The following is a 21697-nucleotide window of genomic DNA, read 5'->3' as shown; positions in this document are numbered from 1 at the left end:
ATGTATCAATTCTCTTCCTTTTACCCCAGGACTTAACCTCTCATCAAGTTCTTTGAATTATTTGCAGCAATAATAACAATGATAAGACTTACAGATGCAATAGCTTGAACACATTTCATTTTCTCCACTTCTACTACTCCCAACCTAATTAGGATCTGCTGTAATGAAATTACTAATACAGTTTCCTCACTTCCTTCAGTTTTCCTTCCTCACTCATTCACTTCCAATTCATTCTTCCAAAACTGCCAAATAAGTCTTTCGATTCTTACCATGGTTTTCAGATGCTCATTAGAATTTATATAAACTATTAGGGGACCAGATATACACATGTGTTTCAAATTTACAGTCTAAGCACCGCTAATGGCTTATTTTTCTTATGGATCATGAATGAACCATTGACTGAAAAGATAGAAATGACCAGCTTTAAATTTTCCTAGTACCTCCATACTGGTCAGGATAAGTTTGGATTAGGCTACAGTAGCACACAATCCCAAAATCTCACTGCTATCAAGCAAAAAGTTGTATTTTAGAGAACTTATATTCACTACAAGCTTGACATCTTCCAAGTACTTAAACTCTTCTGATGAGATCAGTGGTGATATTAACAAATGCCACCTTTAGATATCGGCTAACGAAATGTGTCATCATTTTGGAAATCTGAAAATTCAGTAAACAAATATTTTCCAAAAGATCAAAGTATGATGATCAAATAATCAGAACCATGCATGGGTAAAACGTTTATTCAAAGTACAAGGCAGGCCAGTGGATTTTAATGATGCAGAGTACAAAAAGTTCATTAATATCATTTTGGACTCTTCATTGCAACTGCACTTCAAGAAACTATCACTTGTCAAGTTAAAAGGAGAAATGTGCATAATTCTCCCAAATGGATATTAAACTGTCCCTCCCTTTTTCAACTACATATCTGTGTAAGGCCAGATTTTCCTCATATACTTTAATCAAAACAGCATATCACAACAAAATGAATACAGAGGCAGACATACAAATTCAGCTATCTTCTGTTAAGCCTGGCATTAAATTAGAGATTTGAAAAAACGTAAACAGCAATGCCACCCTTCTCACTACATTTTAGAGGGAAGGGGTTGGAAAACATAGTTGTTTCTCATAAAATACATGTTATTATTTTAACATATATTGCTTTATTATTGTTTTTAAATTAACTACTAAATAGTAATAGTACTTTTCTAATTTATCCGTTTTAATCACTAATAAAATAATTATAAACAGATATAGCTCACATAAACAAAAGCCCATCAGCGTTGTCAATACTTCTTAATAATGTTACAGAATTCTGATGCCAAAAAATTTGAGAATCATTGGTCTAAGTCCCATCTGGATTTTCTTCCTTTCTTTTTGTTTCTGAGGTCATAGAGTCCTTTTTGTTGTTGTTGCCTGAACTAAACATATTTCTGCTCATATAAAGTCTTTATTTATTTATTTGGTTATTTCATTTTTGTCTGTTTGTTTCCTCATGGTCCACTCACTTTCTTAAACCCTATATTAATCCAAACAGTCTTTCTATTAATTTTTCTGCTTTTTGGGTATACAATGAAATCACTGGAAAATAATGAAAACTGAATCTTCTTTCTAAGATACAGCTTTATTCTTATTCATTAGTGTTATTGACTCCTACTGACAGAACAATATTAAGTAATAGCACAGTAACATTCATTTTCATCTTAATAGAAATATCTTCAGCGTTTCTCAAAAAATAAGATGACGGTAATTAATTGGTAATGCAAATGCTTCATGATGTGAAAAAAAAATTATCCTTCTGGTCCTGGTTTAATAAGAATTTTATCAGAAAATACGTTAAATTTAATCAAATTTATTTTGGATGTGGTGAACAGAATAACAGCCCCCATGGATGTCCATGCCCTAATCCCCAGAACCTATGGATCTGTGATCTTACACAGCAAAAGGTATTTTACAGATGTGATTAAGTTAAGAACCTTGATATGATATGGGGAGATTATCCTAAATCATCCTGATGAACTCAATGTAATCACAGTATTCTTACAAAAGGGAAGCAGGGGAGTCAGAGTCAGCATAGAAAATGGGATGACAGAAGAAAAGATTGGAGGGATAAGAGGAAGGGGACACAAGCCAAAGCATGCAGATGACCTCTGGAAGCTGGAAAAGCATAAAAACAGATTCTCTCCTAGAGCCTCCAGAAGGAATGCGGTCCTATCCACCCCTTGATTTTAGGACTCCTGACCTCCAGAACTGTACGATAAAAAATTTGTTGTTTCAAGTCACTAGGTTTGTGATCATTTGTTTCAGCTGCAATAAGAAACTATTCCATTAGGCATCACTCATATTGATCATATTACCTTTATTCTGCAATCTATGACATAAATTTCAAATTAATATGTCAAGTAATAATGGATTATTATTTTATTTGGTGATTAAAAACTAGTTTCGGTTGTGGTGTTTTATTATTTTAACAAAGTTCTGTATTTTATTTTCTGTTATTTATTTGCATCTGTGTAGTATAGTAATGAGATTAAGCTGTAGTTTTTACCGCTATGCTAAATTTGTCAGGTTTTGTTATTAAAACTCACTTGCTTCATAAAATTACTTGAAAGATGTTCTCTCTGTATGCTCTCAATCAGCTTATGTACTACAGGAATTTTTAGTCATTGTAATTTCGAAAGCACAAAAGTTAAAACTTGAGTTTATACCTTAATTTTTTTTTCCAAAAAATGTAAGCCTACCTATGTTTCTTTTTCTTTACAGACCAATTTTGATAACTTATGCCTTGTTAGGAGCTTATCTATTTTGTTGATATTTGGAAAATTATTAGCATAGTTTGTACAGTTCTCTTAAAGTATAATAAAGTCCATTTTTATTGGATGATTGCCTATCAAATTGCCTATCAAGACTCCCAAAGATAGAGAGAGCCACTACTGATTTTCTAAAGAAATTTGTTATTCCGTCACCAGTGAATGTTTCAATGTTTCATTGAAGACAATACTCTCTGGACCGTCTTAGAAAACAATTAAAGTGAGCAGGTTATACATAATTTCAAGGCAACACTTATATCTAAACACTTATTTCCTTCCACTTTAAAACATTAAAGAATTTCTGTTATCTCAACTTGATTTAATGTAGGCCACCACAAAAAACAGATTTCAGTCAATCATCGGAGCAAGCTATTGGCACCCTTCTCTGCTATGTTGTGTATTTCTAAGTCACATGTGCTCTGCTTCATGATCATTTGGTACCATCTTATGACTAGAAGGTAAACTCCATTGAGAGACCTGAATAATAGCATCCTCTTTTTATTATTATTATTATTTTAGACTGATTCTCACTCTGTCACCCAGGCTGGAGTACAGTGACACAGTCTCGCCTCACTGCAACCTCCACCTCCCGGGTTCAAGCAATTCTCCTGCCTCAGCCTCCTGAGTAGCTGGGACTGTAGGCAACTGCCACCACGCCCAGCTAAATTTTTTGGTTTTAGTAGAGACGGGGTTTTACCATGTTGGCCAATCTAGTCTTAGGTGATCCACCTGCCTTGGCCTCCCAAAGTGCTGGGATTACAGGTGTGAGCCACCACACCTGCCCAGAATAGCCCCTTACACTTAAACTTATGCATCTCCTGCAACATTTTGAACAGTATCTTGTACATACCAGTGCTAGTAATTTTTGTATTAACTTCATAAAATAAAGGTTTGATCCACATCTTAAAGAACATTGAAATTAAACCTTTATAACAGTTTTAAGAAATAACAAATAAATATTTTAATTAAAATTTTGTATTTATTTAATTTTATTTTAATCCAATGGACAAATAGGGAGGCATTTGTTTTTCTCATTTAATTACATTTTGAGCCCTGAGTCAACCTTTTCTCTGCACTTGGGACCTTTCCATTTTCTAGCAGGCTAAGTTCTTTGTAAGTGTACTGGTTGCTATGTGAGAGCCATAACATACAAATTGAGATATAGAGTGGAACCGTAGACACCTAGAAAAGCGAACACCTAATTCCTTCCTATCTGCAACTGGGAGCTTCATCACTAACATTGCAGAAAAGTACATTTTTCATTATAAGAAATAACAAACCAGATTTCTCTAGTACCTACTTGAGAAATAATACATTTGAGGATATGTGGTGAAAATTAATGATCTCAGTAGTACTCTAGTGGCCTGAAAACCTTCATGAACATCCCTAAACACCTTACCTAATGCCAAGAAGCAGCAGGCACTGTGGGGAACAAATAAGCCCATAATTACTTAGCTTTTTATGAAATGATTTTGCGAATTGTTGAGTTTCTTCTGACACAATCTGAAGTGTAGACTTTTATTCCAGAACGTGTCTAAGTGTTAAGGACATCACATGTCCTAACACATGTGGTTGGAGGGTGGTGAATAATAGGTAGTGACAAAGTATCCCTGTGCCCAGTAACTCAAATTCCATGGGAGAAATGAGTCTTTACTTTAGTGGAGCGGACTTACTTGTCAGTGGTCACTTACCCAGCTGTGGTCTATCAAATGTTAATAGAAGATTGTAATGAACACTTGAATAGGCTGGAGCTCTACAAATAAGAAATGGCTGTGTATTCAGAGTCATTTTACAAACTGCAGCTATCTTCAGAAAACTAAGATTGCACTTTCCTTCCTCCCATCCCATTTTTTTTTTCAACTTTATTTTGAAGTCATAGGGTAGAATCTGATTCATACCACTGATGTCTCTTTGTTCTCAGTTCTACTGCTTTCACAGAAATGCTGTAGGCAGCCAACCAGAATGACTAATTTACTGGAGAAGTGATCAGAGTCCATTCAGTTGCCACTATAAAATAATTCATGTAAGACAATGGTGACTGCTTGCACTCCATAGCAAAAGTTTGTCCCAGAAACCACTTGATTCACCCCCAACATACTCATCCATGAAGTTAAAAGTCTCATCTAAAACATCCTGCTCATAATCAATTTGTTTTTCATATTATAAATTAAGAAATGAAAATAGAAGAGATTTTTTAAAGGTAAAACAAAATCAAAACATTTTTCACATCACTCAACTACATTTTGCTTTACAAAATTTAAATATTTTAAATACTATTTTTATTGTATTTAGAAGCAAAATTGCCTTACCTGAGCTAGTTTCAAAAGAAGTTCTTTGTTGTATTGCTCTAGCAGGTGTTAAATATTCAAGAACCCATGAATATATACTGGGTTTGTCATTTTTAATCTCTTAAAAATGTTATTCACCAAAAGCATAATAATAAATACCAATACACTTAGGCTTCGAATACAGTTATAATAGAATTACAGAGACTCTCATATGTGCCATTGCTCCAAAAGGGCCGAGTTACCCAGTTGCATGAACTTTCAATGGGTTCTGTCAGATAAACTGCATTTTACAACTCACTCACCACCGAGATTTTTTTCGAGTATATAACTACCAAACATTTTATACCTGATTTTTTCCATTTTTAAATAGAGAGAGTTAAGTATTCAAACAGCTATTCAATATTTGGAATTACTGTTTCCCTGTAGTTTTAAAGATAAAAACTGGAATTAAATTATTATGAACAGTAATATTTGTCAAAACATTCAGTTTTGGAGTCAATCTTTCCAGAAAATTGCTACTCAAAACCAAATGAAGTAAACAGATAATAAAAGAAGACCACAATATAGACAGAGATATAATAGAAAAATAAAGAGACTAGAAATATAACAGAATGCAATGTTTCCAGTCTCAAAAATTATAATTTTGTTTATGCTTACCCTCCCCTTAGTATAATAAATAGAACCCATTCTTATAGGATAGGGATGGCTTACACAGAAAAGTTGGAAGGACTCAGAAATGTCATATGGAACATCAAAAGAACATAATTCCATAAAATGCCCTGGGCCCAGTCCCCACTTTCAGACTTATTTCTTACCTATTTTCATCTGCCTTATTCTTTGTAAAAATATTAAGCTATTTTTAATTCCCTAAACATCGCAGGCCTTCTCACATCACCTTGTCTTTAAGAATAATGTTTTCTATTCCTTCCATCTGATAAATTCCTGTTTGACCATGTTTTTGCCCAAACATAACTTCCTCTGGGAACTTTTCTCTGACTGCCAAAGAAAGCCTAGATTCTCTTTATGTTCCCTCCACGTGTTATACAGCTACATTATGAGAAATGCTCTCATTTTATTCATTTTACCATAATTATGTACATATTTTCCTCCCCACTAATCACTTATTAAGCACCTTTTTTGAGATCAAGAATTATATCTGATTCCTAATATCTATTACTGTGTCTGGCACATTATAGGTGATCAGTAGATTTTTTTAAGGAATCAAATGAGGGAATCAAAAGTAACAAAGTTATGAATTCTGCCTGAAGTTTTATAAGGGATGTTTTGAAGTGGGAACTAAGGAAGTATATATTAACAACACTTTCATGAATGTTTCTAGGTGGGGACTTCAAAATAGCAACTCTAGAGCTAATTAGAGTTGTCATGAAACTAAACTCAATAAAAGAAAATAATATGTAGATAGAAGAAAAGAGAACTCGATACTGATCTATAGGAGTTTACTTTTCACAAAGTGTAGAGGTGAGGAAAGGAAGAAAAAGAGTGGACTACCAAGTGTTAAGAATAAAGGCAGGCATCATTCTCAGCAAACTAACACAGGAGCAGAAAACAAACTTCATGTTCTCACCCATAAGTGGGGGTTGAACAATGAGAACAAATGGACACAGGGAGGGGAACATCACACACCAGGGCCTGTGGCGGGGGGTGGGCAAGGGAGGGAGAGCATTAGGACAAATACCTAATGCATGCAGGACTTAAAACCTAGATGACGGGTTAATAGGTGCAGCCAACCACCATGACACACGCATACCTATGTAACAAACCTGCACGTTCTGCACGTGTATCCCAGAACTTAAAGGAAAATAAAAATAAAAATAAATTTTAGAAAAAAATTTTTTAAAAAGAATAAAGGCAGGAATGAGACCTACTATTTGATAGCATAATAGGGTGACTATAGTCAATAATAACTTAATTGTATATTTTTAAATAACTTAAAGATATAGTTGGATTGTTTGTAACAAACAATCTCCTGCCTGTAATAAAGGCAGAAGACTGTGCTGGAAGCCAAGAGAAGTTTTCCGTGAGGGATGAAATGGCCAACTCAGTGACATGCTGCTAAGAATGTGAGTAAAGTCAGTATAAAGTGTCCCTTGGACTGGGCAATACATAGGCTTTTGGTTATCTTGACAAGAGCGATTTGTTTTCAGTAGTGGGATGAAAGCCAGATCAGAGTAGGTTAGAGATTGAATGGGAGGTGAGGAAGTGGAGACAGTGCACAGTTAAGTAGTTGATATATTTGGTTGAGAAAAGGGAGAGAGAAATGGAAAGGGGCTAGCTGAAAGGAATGTGGAGCCAAGAAAGAATTGTTTTTACCATGGAAGATATGAATGGCCCACTAGAAAAGGACAGATTGGCATTGTCGGACAGAAGAGATAACTCCCAGAGAAAAGGCTGTATTTGAGAGGCGATGGGATCCAGAGCACGGGCAGGGGCTTGGCCATTGATCCCAGGTTTGCTCTATCCGTTAACAAGGAAAGAACAGATACAGATGTAAAAGCAAGCAGGTTCCCATGCATGACAGCAGGAAGATGAGAGCTAATTTCATCTCAAAACTCTTGGAGTTGTAATTAACACCATATTCTTTAACTCATGCCAAAAGGATATAGTTCACATCTGTGTCAGTCAGGATAATCTGTGTATTGTAGTGATAATAGACAATCCCACATCTCAATGGCTAACAGTAACAAGAGTGTGTTTCCCATTCACACTGTTGTGCCTATCACAAATCAGCCATAACTTGACTCTACTTTGCCCTTTACCTGGAACTTTGCTGATGGTCATTCACTGGGAAAAGGGACTAATCCAACTATGCTTTGACTCTTCTGCCTGAAAGTGACATACCTCACTTCTGCTCACACTTCGCTGGCTAAACCACATCAAAATGGCATGCCTGAGTTAAATAGTGCAGGAATGTATAACCTTCCTCCAGGAAGAGACATTGCAGAGGAGGAAAGCCGTGGGTGAAGAGTTATACAATCTATGACAAGTCTTATAAATAGTTCATTCATGTCTTTCAGTTAGTAAGTCTGAGGCAAAGCTAATATTCCAAGTCATGGATTTTTTTTACTCCCGTAACTACCTATTCTCTACATCCATGCTTGCTAGACTAAAATGACTAACAATTACTCATGTATTCTAGAGCCTTCACTGAGCTATTACCATTAGCTAAGCTGTCACTCCAGCTGTAGCTCTAGTCTTCCCTTGGTAGACAGATGGTTACAGGTTGTTTCTGCCATTCAGTCATTGAATAAATATTTACTATATGCCAGCTCTGTCAAGGTCAGTAAGATCCAGCCCTTCTATAAAGGAAAGTATTATATTTTCCACATGATTAATGGGTAAAATATACTCTTTATGATCTCATACATGTGATTAAATATCTCCTAGGTTTGAGAAAACTATAGGAAAACATTAAATGTGAAATATGGGTGTCGATTCCTAAATTAAATTACGCATTCACTGTATCTTATGACAATTGAACAGATTTTCTCTTTATTGGAGAAGAAATGCCTTTGAGAAGTTCTATTCTTTGGAATTGTGCCAGAATTGTGCCATTTTTATTCCAAACAACATAACAAGTGGAAAAAATTAATCACTTTATTAATTAATCAGGTAACTGTGTAGGATAGATTCATTGGGGAAACGCTATAAGATTGAGCCTTGCTCTGCTAAGGTTCAAAAAGCAGAAAGACTCTTTTAAGTTGTAGAATTCAGTAACAGACAAGAGAAAGAAAGCAAGGTGGAATTAGCTCATCTATAAATAAAGAAATATAAGACTTCCATAAGCCTTACATAAATTAAAACACCCCCATTGATAATTGACCAGCATAGCAATAAGATAGCAGAATATTTTCTAGCAAATACGGTATACCCTTTAAACAACGTTCTTGGTGGTATTTTTCTATATTTAAAATGATTCCTGTCCAGGGCATATTGCTACTTTGTATTCCTCTTGATATTTTCATTTAAAAGAGAGCCTCTGTGCAAAATAATGTCCTTGTCTGTCCCTTCCTCATACAAACCTCCAATCAAATTTAATAAAGCTAGTTTGACACAATGCCAGCCTACACTTGGTTTACCCTTGGTCGACTTTAATAGGGTCAAAAATATTTTCGCATTGGCAGTGTACGCATTAATCATTTTTCCAGAGGATTTAGAAAATTGGAAGAGACAAGGCCAAGCAAAATTTTAAATTAATTGGGCCTACCCCAGCCTTCCAGGGTCACCTTGTGGCAGTTGTCCCACATTTTCCAGGTCACGGAGTTCCTGTGTTTCCTACAGCTGCCATGAGGAGAGATCCATGCTGTGGGCACACAAAGGTGAAAGAATTTCTCTCAGAAAGTGCGAATTTTCCTACGGCAACCACAACAATTGCAGTTTCCAGATTGTCGCCAGACACCAACCACTTAAATAATGCATGCTCGGCTGACGCCTCCACTTGTGCATTTTCTAATCGAGTAGTCAGGAAAATTTGCAAACACTCTGTCATTTACCATAAATCCACTGCCTACTCATAACTACAGAGTAATTAATTTTAGTGCTGCTCAGAATTATTAATTTCAGCCAGAAAATCTCTTTTCACAATTGCCATATCCCCCATTTTATTTTCTTCCACTAATATTCATCGGAAAGGTTGAAGCGGTTTTCTCATAGGAGAAAGCTTATTCAGAGTAATGTTATTGAGAGTGTAGTGTAATAGCAGTAACGGAATCTATATTTCTGGGTCTCATCCACAATCACGTGCTCCAGAGTGTCCGGCTGACTCACCAGATGAAACTGGCAACATAAAATGAAGGCTTTTATGAAAGAAGTGATATGGTAGTCTATAAAGCCTTGCTATGTGAGAGACAACCCACCTCCGAGTTTGGTTTTTCTAATATAAGGTAGTAATCATCTATACCCTCCGTGCAGAAAACACCTTCAGCCTTTTGAGAAAATTAGCAAATATTATTTTTCACTTGTTAAACAATTGACCAAAAAGAAAGTAAGAATCTTTACCAAGTGCAAAAATAACTTGTAGTGGAATACACAATTATGAATACACTGGAATAAAATTCTCAGCAATCACGTGTATATCTAACATACACAGAATGAAAATTGAGCATTAAATATGGTGCATTTTCTCTTGATAAGGCTAAATCTGGCACTCTCATTTGACATTAGTTTCCTGCTAAAGCAGCTGCATGATATGCCATAAGAATGTCCATTTATAAATAGGTAATGAGCATGAGAAAATTGGTACAGCTTTGTTTGACTAATGGCCAGATCACTCCCTATCAGTAGCAGGAACACATAGCTAGCACAAGTATTGGCACTTTAATTGCCATGGAAGATTTCGTTTCCACTTTCTACTGCATGAATGATCAAGAAAAAAATGGAAGAAAAGTAAACTAACATCTAGAGCTGTAAACATGACTCACTGGGAAATCAGACATGGTTAAGTAAATTCCAGGATGTTTGTGGTTATCTGGGTCTAAACACTGCTGATAGTTCTGACTGCTCTTGTTTTTAACTGTTTTTCCCCTGGGTGTTTCTTAGCCCAAGTGCATTCTTACAAAGACCTTCAACCTTTGATTATGAACACTCTGATTGCAATATAGCAAAGAAGAGATGTGTCAGTACTAATGAGACTACCTAGTAGAATGCAAAATGCTCTCACCAAGACCACAACCTAGTGAGAAACTAATGATTGAAGAGCAAGGGTGACAAAACCTGACATTGTTTCCATCTTTGTGGGTATCTTTTCTTCATAATAAGATAGAGTCATTTTGAGATGATGTAACTACAGTTACATTAAAATTAGAAAGTTCCTAAAAGAGATCAAGTCACTGACACATAGAAAAAGATCATAAACAGGAAAAGTGTGTCAGAAGGGAGTTTTAAAATAATCTTTTTGAACCTCAGAACTCTATGGGAATCTTGAGGCACTTGACATACTTGGGGAAAGTTAAAAAGAGTCACTTAAAACCTTAGGCTCAGTAGCATCTGCCCCACCTGGGAATCTGTTAGAAATGCAGACACTCAGTCCCCACCCCACACCTATTGAATCTGAATCTGCACGTTGACAAGATCCAGGTAATTCATGAGTGCACTAAAGTTTGAGAAGCACTGGTCTAAGACATTGTTGTAGAAGGTAAAGAAATTTATATATATTTCACAAATCATTGCCAAAAATCAACTTGCCACTTCTATTTCAAGCTAACTAACTGCTTTCTAGGTCTACACATCTTTTTTTCTCCCTCAAGTTTTTCACACACACTAATAACCTTGTTCCAGACAAGGATACAATGAACACATCTTTAAGAAATGTACCTTCATTTCAAGTCAAGCCTGGACCAACATAAGAATGAAGCAAAGAAAACGAAAAAGCTAACATCTCTGTTGTGCTGTTAAAGTTTCTGGGTTTATATCCATGGATCATCTCATCTCTCCCAATCTGGCCTCTTGTTTAGAGTGACAGATCTAACAAACATGTCTTTGAAACTGCAATTTTTTATTTTCTTGGTTATGGGGCAAAGCCCTGAGATTACTCCCAAACTGATGAAACAAAATTATCTTTTCTAAAAAAACTATTCAATTGCCTGGGCTATGATAAAAGGTCATAAGAAAAAGGGAGAAAAAAGGAGAAAAAAAAAAAGAAACGTTTTTTAAATCACTGTGATAAATAATTCATACATTGTATAACTAATCCAGAAAGTGAACAGAGTTCAACACCATTAATTAGTCATTACAAACTACTGACTTGTACAATAATATCAGTGGTGTTTCTGGAATAAAATACTAGGGAGTTATGTTCAGGGTAGAGTTAAGATACAGGACTTTTCCAAACACATGAGTTTTTGCTGGAAATATTTGCTACAAAATTGAGCTGTTATTGAAACTCTACATTGTTTAATTTCATTTTTTCAATTAATCACATACATTTAAATTTTAATTCATTATATTTTGTTAAAAGCATTATTGTGCTGATCTTCACTGTATTTTGACAGAAAGCTGAATTCTTGTTCACAAGTATAGGATTTGTTTAGCTCCAGGCATCTGTGTTTGGATTACAAGAATGCTGATTGGTTCACTGCCAGGGGCACCCAAAGGTCAAGCTGTCCTTTTTAAAAGTCTCTCTCTCTCCCCCACCCCCCTTTTTTGTCTCATTAATCAGAGTTAAAAGACAGTGGAAAAAGCAATGACTTGAAGTCATTTAATTCTTTTTCAAGGCTATTTTTAAAAGCAGAACTCAATGTTGGTGTGAGGTCAAGTCACGTGAGTGCAGATCACACTGGCACACTTAGGACAGGTGACCTGAAACCTTTCAAAATGACATCTGTCACAGAGACAGACACAAGTTTTTTAGCCCAAGAGCTTGTTTCCTGACATTTCATTTTTCATCAGATTTTGAGAGAAGGGAAAAAAGATGAACTTGAAAAAGTCTTGCCAGGGGCAGAAAATAAGATCAGGTTTTCTGCAGCTGCCTGACTCACCTTTAAAGGTTAAAGGTCTAACAAAAGTGAACAAAAAAGGTCTCAGCTTGATGTTATTGGATAAAAGGACATGTTATTACTTTAAATATGTTTCTGAGACTTGCATAACCATTAGGCAGCATTACAGGAGAAATGGAATCAGAGTGAGATTACAGACCCATTTTAAATCCCAATTTTAGAGTTTAGTCATGGAGCAAATCAAATCCAACCTCACCCATTCATCTGGCACAAGAGATGAAATCCACAGGTGCATGAATTTTCTCATGAATTGAATCATTTCCTGCTCCTATGGTATTGAAATGGCTACTGAAATTTAGACAAAGTATAGAAATTCTTACTTTGGACTAGAAAGACTTCTGCACTAAAATACTTACATGGTTTATCTTGACTTAAAACATTAGGGAAAACACATGCTTTTGAATAATCAAAAGAGAAAATAATTGGAAGTCGGAAAAATACATGGGCTATAGTATTAGCTCTAGTAAAAGTGTGAGCTTGGGCAAGTGACATTTTCATTTCAGTTTTATCTTCTACAAAATGGGGGAAATAATACCTATCTCATGGAGTCGCAATGAGGATAAAACAGGATAATGTAATTGCATGCTGCCAAATAGAAAATGGTGTATCCATGGGTGGAAACCATACTAGCCTCATCTTTTTCTTTCAAGTGCTGAGTACAGAACCTGACAAATGCAGCATTTGATAAATGGCTCTTGATTTGAAATGGAAGGTAGTACTTTCTTTATTATTAGTTAACCGATTATTTTTAAAACTGATTCCAGGAAATTTTTCAATGAGAAACAGCGTGATTAAAGGTTGGGAAATGTTTTGTTTTGTTTGTTGCCTTTTTAGATTATCTCCAAATAAGGATATAGGAACAAGAACTTTGACATTCACTAAGCGACTAAGCATAGTTATGTTGATATAATTTTCAATTCTATGGAACCAGGCAAATCAAACTTATTGGGGACAGAATTGCTCATATTTTCCAAAATAATGGTTCGTATATTGCCAACTGGATAGTGTTGCCTTGACTATCAAGTGAGAGATTTGATGTTCATCTTAGCCAAAATGCTCATCTTCGTATACAATCTGAGAAAATACAGAATTAACTGGCTAAGTAACAGGAGCTAAATATTCTACGTCTGGTCAATTCTTTGTGAAAACCAGGCTCATCTTGATAAGCACACCATCATAGCAGTCTCAAAATACTGACTATTTATATACTGTACTGACAACTCCCCCCTACAAAAATAGGACAACCTTTAATCACCAAGATGATATTTGGTGGGGGGGCCATAGACCTAAACCATATCACTAGTAGTGCATATTTTGAAATATGTAGCAATGAAACCATATTTGTATGGTCCTGTTCTTATTTGAGAACAGATTCTGTTCTTCCTTTAAATAAAATTATTATCATATTATTAATACATACTTCAGTTCTTGGTTTTGAGAGGAGACTCCACAAAAATAGTGAAAATAACCTGGATCCTTGAATTTATTTTTTAAGCTCCTCTGGGTTTCCTTAAGAAATTCTTGCCTGTTGCTATTTTGGAGAAGTTGTCTAGCTTTTGTAGTTCACAGTCACTCTGGATTATTTTCCTGACAAGCCTGAGAAAAGCTTTCTTATACAAATTTATTTATTTTAGTTTATTTTATGAGATATTTTCTGCAAGCTTCGGATACTCAATAGTTCTTTTGACAACAGATATTTTAGTACTGATCACGAAAGAAAACTGCATGAAAATTTTGTTCTATACTACCTGGAACTTAAAAGTACAGACATTTCTAAAGAACAACTATATAAAAATTCCTCCAGTAATCTTTGTTGTACTTTAGCCATCTCTCTAGCCTTACTTGACATTGTAATTTCCTTTTTTTTAGATTAATTAATGTGTTATACTGGATCATAATCCATTTTTGTCTTTCTATATCCTTTTCCTCAATTCTTGATGCAATTTCCAATACCGGATTTTAAAGGGGCAAATACATTTTTATTATTTCTACACTTGTGTGTAATCTGAGGTACATAATCTGTACACGTCTGCTTCTTAGGTATTTACTTATTCACAATGACACAGAATTTCGGTACTAGAGTTTGTAAGTGCTACTTGATATCCAAGAACAGGCTGGACTCATTTATGAGACTTTTAAAGCCATTCTTCTTCAAAACAAAAAGTTATATTGTTCTAACATCATGTGAACTAAAGTGCCAGAGTTCAATTTCAGTTCAGACGTAGAAACCCAGAAGATATGAGTGGATTTCCAATTTGGTGGAATATTTCAGATTTAGTTTCTGAACTGTAGAAGAGGGATGATACAAACAAAGCAACACTTCAGAGTCTGTCAATAAACAGACATTTCATACACTGGGTGGCTTTGGGCAAATAGAAAGGGCTGTTAAAAGCTTTAGCTTCTTTTCCTCTGTAAACCACTCACTTTTTAGTCAAAAAAGGTGGTTCTTTTTATTTGAGTAGGATTTACACCCGATCAGGTAAACAGACTGTGACACGGGTATTCGAATCTGTCCACTCTTCTTGGCATCCCAATCTGCACTGATCACATTGAGGCAGTCTTTCGCAACAGCCAATACTCGTAAACCAGGAAACTCCCACCTCTGCCGTCTCATTTGAGGCACCGCTGTGCAAAACCTGTCTTCAGCCCCTCCCAGTGCCTTTCCTTTGGCCCATCTTTGTTCTCTCTGCCAGTATCGGACTTTGCCAAGGATATCATGTATGACCCTTTCTTCTTTAAACAAAAATAGATTTTTTTTCTTTTCTGATGACATGGGCATATACACTTGCTCATTCGAGATAGAAAAAATACCATCCAGGAGTGTATTTGCTTTCAGTCACTTTTTCCTAAGCCTTGTTTTATGTACATAAAGATGTACAAAACAATGATTTTGTATTCAGATTTTTCACCATATTATAAGCGTTTCTTCTTCATTGTATTTAGGTTGATGCAAAAGTAATTGTGGTTTTTACATTGAAAGTAAATGGCAAAAACCGCAATTACTTTTGCACCAACCTAATGGAAACCATTTTTTAAGACAATCTTACTGGCTGAATAATATTCTCTTGATATAATCTTCATGGTGTATTTTGTGTTGTTTGTCCTTTTATATATCCCTTACTGAGCTTTTTACTCATTTTTAAATAATTTATATCTCTTTATAGATTAAAACTTAATCACTTGACATCTTCAAAAATATTTCCCAGATTTTTACTTGTTTTTTAAATCATTTAAGATTTGTTGATACTTTGAAGTTTTTTATATATGTGTTGACAAGTATATTTATCTTTATTTTATTTTTTATTTTTTTTGCAGTTGCTCATTCTATTTTTCGTACTTTTGGTTTTTCTCATTGTGTTTTAAGCTTGTAAGTTTTTCCCTAAGCAGGTGAGTTTTTGCTAAATTATGTCTTTTCTGAGATTTGATGGAGACAGTGTTGACTTGAAATAAAGGGTTAACGAATAGTAATCTTATTATGCCAGTTGCTCTCAAAGTTTGGTATCCACAAGAATCACCTAGGATATTTGTCATAAGATTTTAATTTGAAGGGCTAGTGTGAGACCTAGGAATTTGCATTTTTAAAAAGCACTAGGAGTGATTATGCTGAGATAGTCTATGGACCACACTGGAATTATGTGTTCCATATTTTAAAATTAGATGAGCGATTTCAACACATGGTGCTGGAACACTTGGATATCCATATGCAAAAAAATAAAATGAATTTCAATCCATATCTTGCACCATATACAAAAATTAACTCAAAATGGATCATATAAAAAATTAAAAATAAATGGATCATAGACCCAAATGTAAAACCTAAAACTATAAAACTTCTAGAAGAAACCATAGAAGAAAATCTTTGTGACTTTGGGTTACGCAGATATTTCTTAGCTATGACACCAAAAGCAAAATCTATAAAATTAAAAAATTGATAAATTGGATTTAATTAAAATAAAAAATTTCTGCTCTTTGAAAGATATTGTTAAGAGAAGAGATTGAAAAGACAAGCCATAGACTAGGAGAAAATATTTTCAAAGCACATGTATGGTAACATATTTGTATGCAGAATACATCATTTTTTAAAAACTCTTAAAACATCATGATAAAAAATTAAATGATGAGCAAAATATCTGAACAGACATTTCACCAAAGATGTATATGATTGGCAAATAATTGTGTGAAAAAATGCTCAACATTGTTAGTCATTAGGGAAAGACAAATTAAAACCAATGAGATGCCACCTCAGAGTAAAAGAAAAGACCATATCAAGAACCAGTGAGCATATGGAGAAACTGGAACTCTCATACACCACTGGTAGGGATGTAATATGATGCAACCACTTTGGAAAATAGTTTGGCAGTTTCTTAAAAAGTTAAACTGGCCAAGAAAAATGAAAGCATATGTCTGTGTGAAGACTTGTACCTAATTGCTCATAGTAGCTTTATTTATAATATCCAAAAGCTGGGAACAAATCAAGTGTCTATTAACAAGTGAATGAATAAATGCATTGTTGTATATGCATACAATGGGAAGCGATTCATCAGTAAAAAGGAATGAAGAATTGATACATGCAACATGGATGACTCTCAAAATAATTATGCTGAGTGAAATAAGGCAAACCAAAAAAGTGCATACTGTATGATTCCATTTACATAAAATTCTTTAAAATGCAAAGGAATCTATAGTGACAAAAAGCAGATCTGTGGCTGCATGGGGATGGGTAAAGAAGTGGCAGGGAGGAACTACAAAAGTATCTTGATTATGTTGATGGTTTCATGGGTATATAAATACATCAAAAATAATAAATAAAACATAAATTTGACTAGAGATTCTAGAAGTCTGTGGTCTAACCTGATTTCCTCTCCCTCCTACCCCTTACTGGGATAACTCAACCTCTCATTGGTTAACTGTTGGATCTCAAAGCAAAAGCTTATAGATGGATTTCCAAAACTTTGTAAAAATGAGATACAATAAAAATTGTTTTATTTTGTTTTGTTTTGATTGGGGGTGAGCCCATGGAAAATCAGTCTGCCTAAAACAAACTACATCTGTTATAGATTGGGTGCTCCAGGGAGAAGACTCTGAGATGGAGTTTCCTGTGCAGGATGTTTATTAGGGAGTGCCCTTGGGATCAACCCCTATAGAAGAAAGAAAGCAGTATTTGGTAGAGAGAGAAATAAAGCTGTGATAGAGATGTGGATGCTTCAGCCAACCCCATGGGACTCTCTGGTACAAGAAAGGCAGTGATATACAGAATTAAAACAAATAAATGATTTTCACATGACTACTAATTATGACATGCATACTAGGTGGCAATTAGTTCAGGTGAGGCTCAATTCAATGTTCAAAGGATGTTGCAAAGGGTGCAGCTTCTTGCTGTCTCACTGTCCCACTTTCCATATGTTCTACTTCAAGTTTAGGCTCCACTCAGTGGTCCCCTCCATTCCAAACTTATGTGATAGAAAACGAAGACTGTGATTACATACATCACATCCTCCCACCAACAACTCCAGTGGAAAAAAGAGATCAAATGTCTAGTAGTTCCTGTGAAAAACAAAACACTTGGCTTAAAAAGAAAAATCATCTAGCAAAAGTCTCTTTGCATCTCTTCTATCAGGCTATGTGGCCATATGTGAACCAATTCTCCTTGTCAAGAGACTGGACTAGGCTTATTGGCACAGCCTTGTAACTCAGGTGAAATCAGCTCTTCCACAATGGAGGCGGGATTATTTTATTTTCATAGGGAACTTGTGGGTACTTGCATTAAAAAGTAGAGGTAATAGATGCTGAACCACAAACTAGACTAGTGCTGTAGTCAAACTACAGTGATTTAAAGCAAAGGCACTGCAATGAGGGCATTTCAGGGACGGAGATAATAAAAAGGGCCCTTTTTGGAGCACAGGGGTTATCTGATGGCCACTCAAATATTATCACAAATGGACAGCTGACCCTGCTTACTCATACACAGTCTGTTTTTATTTTCCCGATGAGTAAACATATCCTCTTCTTTTCAAATTAAAAACTGCAAGAAATGTCAAAAATGAAAAAACACTTTAAAATTAAACTCTATTAAAGAAATGCTAGTTCCAAAAAGACATAATTGGGCTCTCTAAAACCTGGCAGCTCCCAAACGCCAACAAGTTTTTCTCTTCGCAAGTCTGTTCTCAGCCATTCCAAGAAAGGAACAGAGAAGAACAGAGCTATATCATTTTGATGACAACCCACTTCTAATCCACAGGATCATATGCCTTTGCACCCTGCTCAAAGGAAACTTGGCCTAGAAAAGAATTAGTTTCATAACAAACCAGCCATTCTGAGAATAGAGGTGAGAAGAGATCGGGTGGAAGAATCCGAGACAGTGTTGAGGAGTTGGCGAGTTTTAATTGCCAGTTCATATGCAGCTTCATGATTGTGCACAATGACCGGAGGAACTTGGCTTCCAGTTCCTCAAACTCTTAAGTCAGGAGTAGAAAATAACAAAATCTGGAAGGTGTTTCATCCTGCTAAAAATAGGGGGAAAAAGAAATGTTTTGAGTCACTGAGACAAATACAATTATTTCAAGGCAAATAGATTACTAGGAAAGGTCAGCATCTGCAGCGTCATCTCCATTATCCTCATCCAGCATTTATTAAGTGCATGGTTTGCAAGACATGCCAAAGTTCCTCTCTCACAGAGATTATACGCCAGTACTCAAGTGCATGGTTAGCTGGGCAAATGAAGTTTAGGGAGATTTAAGCCCAAGGAAAGCTATAAAATTGGGAAGTCGCTATGAAGCAAAAGCAGCACAAAACAAATTGCATATGAATAAAAATTCTAACTAAGGTCCAATCAAAATAAGACGTGTGTAACATCTGATTAGAAGAATATTTAAAGATTACAATTTGGGAAATAATAGAATTTAAGCCCAATGCCAAAAACCTTTAGGAGGAGAAACATGTTAAATGGCTAGAGAGATCATCCAGCAGCTTCTCTTTCCTGTGAATGTATTTGAATAGCACTATTCTTTAAGCCTCTTCTTTTATTTCTCCTTCCCTGCCTACTTTCTCTTAGTACTTCCTATTTCAAGCAAGCTTTACACCCAAGAAGTTACTGCTGTTAATGAAGCAAATGGTAGTCATGAAACTCAAGCTGGAAACAAACAAACAAACAAAAAACTGTTTAAGTTCTAATAAAGCATCTTACAGATTAAAACCAGGTAGATGAAATGTGCATAATGCTTGCTTTTTTTGTGGTGCTTTGATGAAATAAGCAAAAAGACATGAAAAATTAGTTGCATTCAACCAACCTTTTCCCCTCATCACCCTGTCACCCAACAGGCCACTAAATACACTAGAGAATGATTCTGGGAAACAGAAGACATGCTCCTTTGGTTTTCTTGATTTTCTCTCATTTCTGTGAATTTAATTTTCTGTGTGAGCATGTGTCTGAGCTGGGGCAGACAGATTGGTGCAGGGTTTCTTAAAAACAATTTTTTGCTCCATCAGACACAATATATTCTGCTGAAAGAGAAGAAAGCACTATACCCGAGGGACAAAAAGTTTCCCTAAAAGTTTGTTCCCTCAAAACTTTACAATGGAAAGCAGCGTCCCTCTTGGGTGATTTAATTTAATTGTTATGTTTTTTAACTTTGTTCTGGGGAAAATTAAGCAACCATCAGCTGCACTTCATAGACAAATACCACTTTTTGGTAGATAGAACACAAAACTAGGAATCGGAAAACCCAAAAAAGAAACCTGGCACAGTGCTGGGTGATTTCATCTCCACACGCCTAAATTTCCTGTTTGCAAAATGAGATAGAGCTTCCCACTCGTCATTTCTTTCTTGGAGATGCTGTGAGGATTAATAGTCTTCACTCTGATTTTTTCTTCCAAGAAGAAGCAGAGACTTTTAATGGTGCAAAAGGCGCATCTTGATAAGTGTGGAGAGGGCAACACAGATTCTGTACTCAATTTGATGGTTAAAGGTAAGACATGTTCTGGGTGCGTGAAGGAGCTTGTAATTCAAAGAGGCATCAGACACAAATAGATAATTGAACACGGAACATGTTAAGATACATATGTGATCAGATCATACTAAGTCTTAAGAGGTACAGGGTCCTGGAGGTTAAATGCACAAACCCCAAATCACAGTTCTGGAAGCAGACTTTTAGCCGAGTGACTTCGGACAAATTATTTAACTTCCCAGTGCCCTAGTTTCCTTATCTGTAAGAAGGAGGTGAAAAAGTAGTACCCCCTTCGTAGGGATAATCTACACACATATGAAGTATTCAGAACAGTCAATGCCTGGCATATAATAAGTGGCATTGTTTTTATTATTAGACTGAGTAAGCTCATCCAAACATGGAAAGGTGGGAGGAGCTCTCCAGGCAGAGGGAACAGCATGAACTGCAAAGGCTAGAAACTGTACAAGTGTTTCGTTTTTTGCTTTTGATTATAAGAAATGTCCTATTCTTAAAGCATAAAGGACCAGGTAGATGACACCAATATGAAAAGTTCATGGAGACCTTTGTTATGAACTTGGACTTTATTTTGTAGACAATGAAGAGTCACCTAATAGTGTAGTCTAGGAGGTAACATGCTCAGATTTGTGACGTGGTAAATAATTGAAAGAAGATGATGACAGCATGTGGTGGCCACAATTCCTCCACCCCTGTATCCACACCTCTTTATAATATGCTTTTGGGGGTTTTCCTATCAAGAGGTGGAAAATACTTCCCTACTTATTTAAAATAGGCTGACTTGGGATTTGTGTTGTCTACTAAAGTGCGGCAAAGTTATATTGTGCCATTTCCAAGCCAAAAAGTCAAGAGGCCCTATGTTCTTCCATCTACTGTCATGGAACCCTGCCTCCACTGAGTGAACAAGCCCATGCTCACCTGCTGGAGGATGAGGCAGGGCCAAGCTCTTGAGCCAAAACCACCCCAGACCAGCCAGCTTCCAGCTGACCTAATAATTGACTAGAGAGCCAGCCAAAACCAACTGCCCAGTTGAACCCAGCCTAAATTGCCAACCCACCGAATCATGGGGTAAATAAACAGTTGCTGTTTTAAGCCATTAAGTTTTTGAAGAAGGTTATTATGCCACAATACAT

The 21697-nt window shown here is 35.8% G+C and overlaps 1 long non-coding RNA gene across 1 annotated transcript in view; it reads right to left on the bottom strand.

Annotated features, from left to right (window-relative positions):
• Positions 1–9103: 9103 nt before the first annotated feature.
• LOC105491954 (uncharacterized) overlaps positions 9104–21697 on the bottom strand; it is a 61625-nt gene continuing 49031 nt past the window's right edge. The window contains exon 4 of the long non-coding RNA XR_011624264.1: positions 9104–9416. This is a non-coding gene — a long non-coding RNA (uncharacterized lncRNA). The remainder of the gene's footprint in view (positions 9417–21697) is intronic.

The sequence above is a fragment of the Macaca nemestrina genome, chromosome 6 (genome assembly GCF_043159975.1).
Source record: "Macaca nemestrina isolate mMacNem1 chromosome 6, mMacNem.hap1, whole genome shotgun sequence".
NCBI lineage: Eukaryota > Metazoa > Chordata > Mammalia > Primates > Cercopithecidae > Macaca > Macaca nemestrina.
Note: the sequence above shows the minus strand (reverse complement) of the source record. Positions and strands in the feature narration are given on the sequence as shown.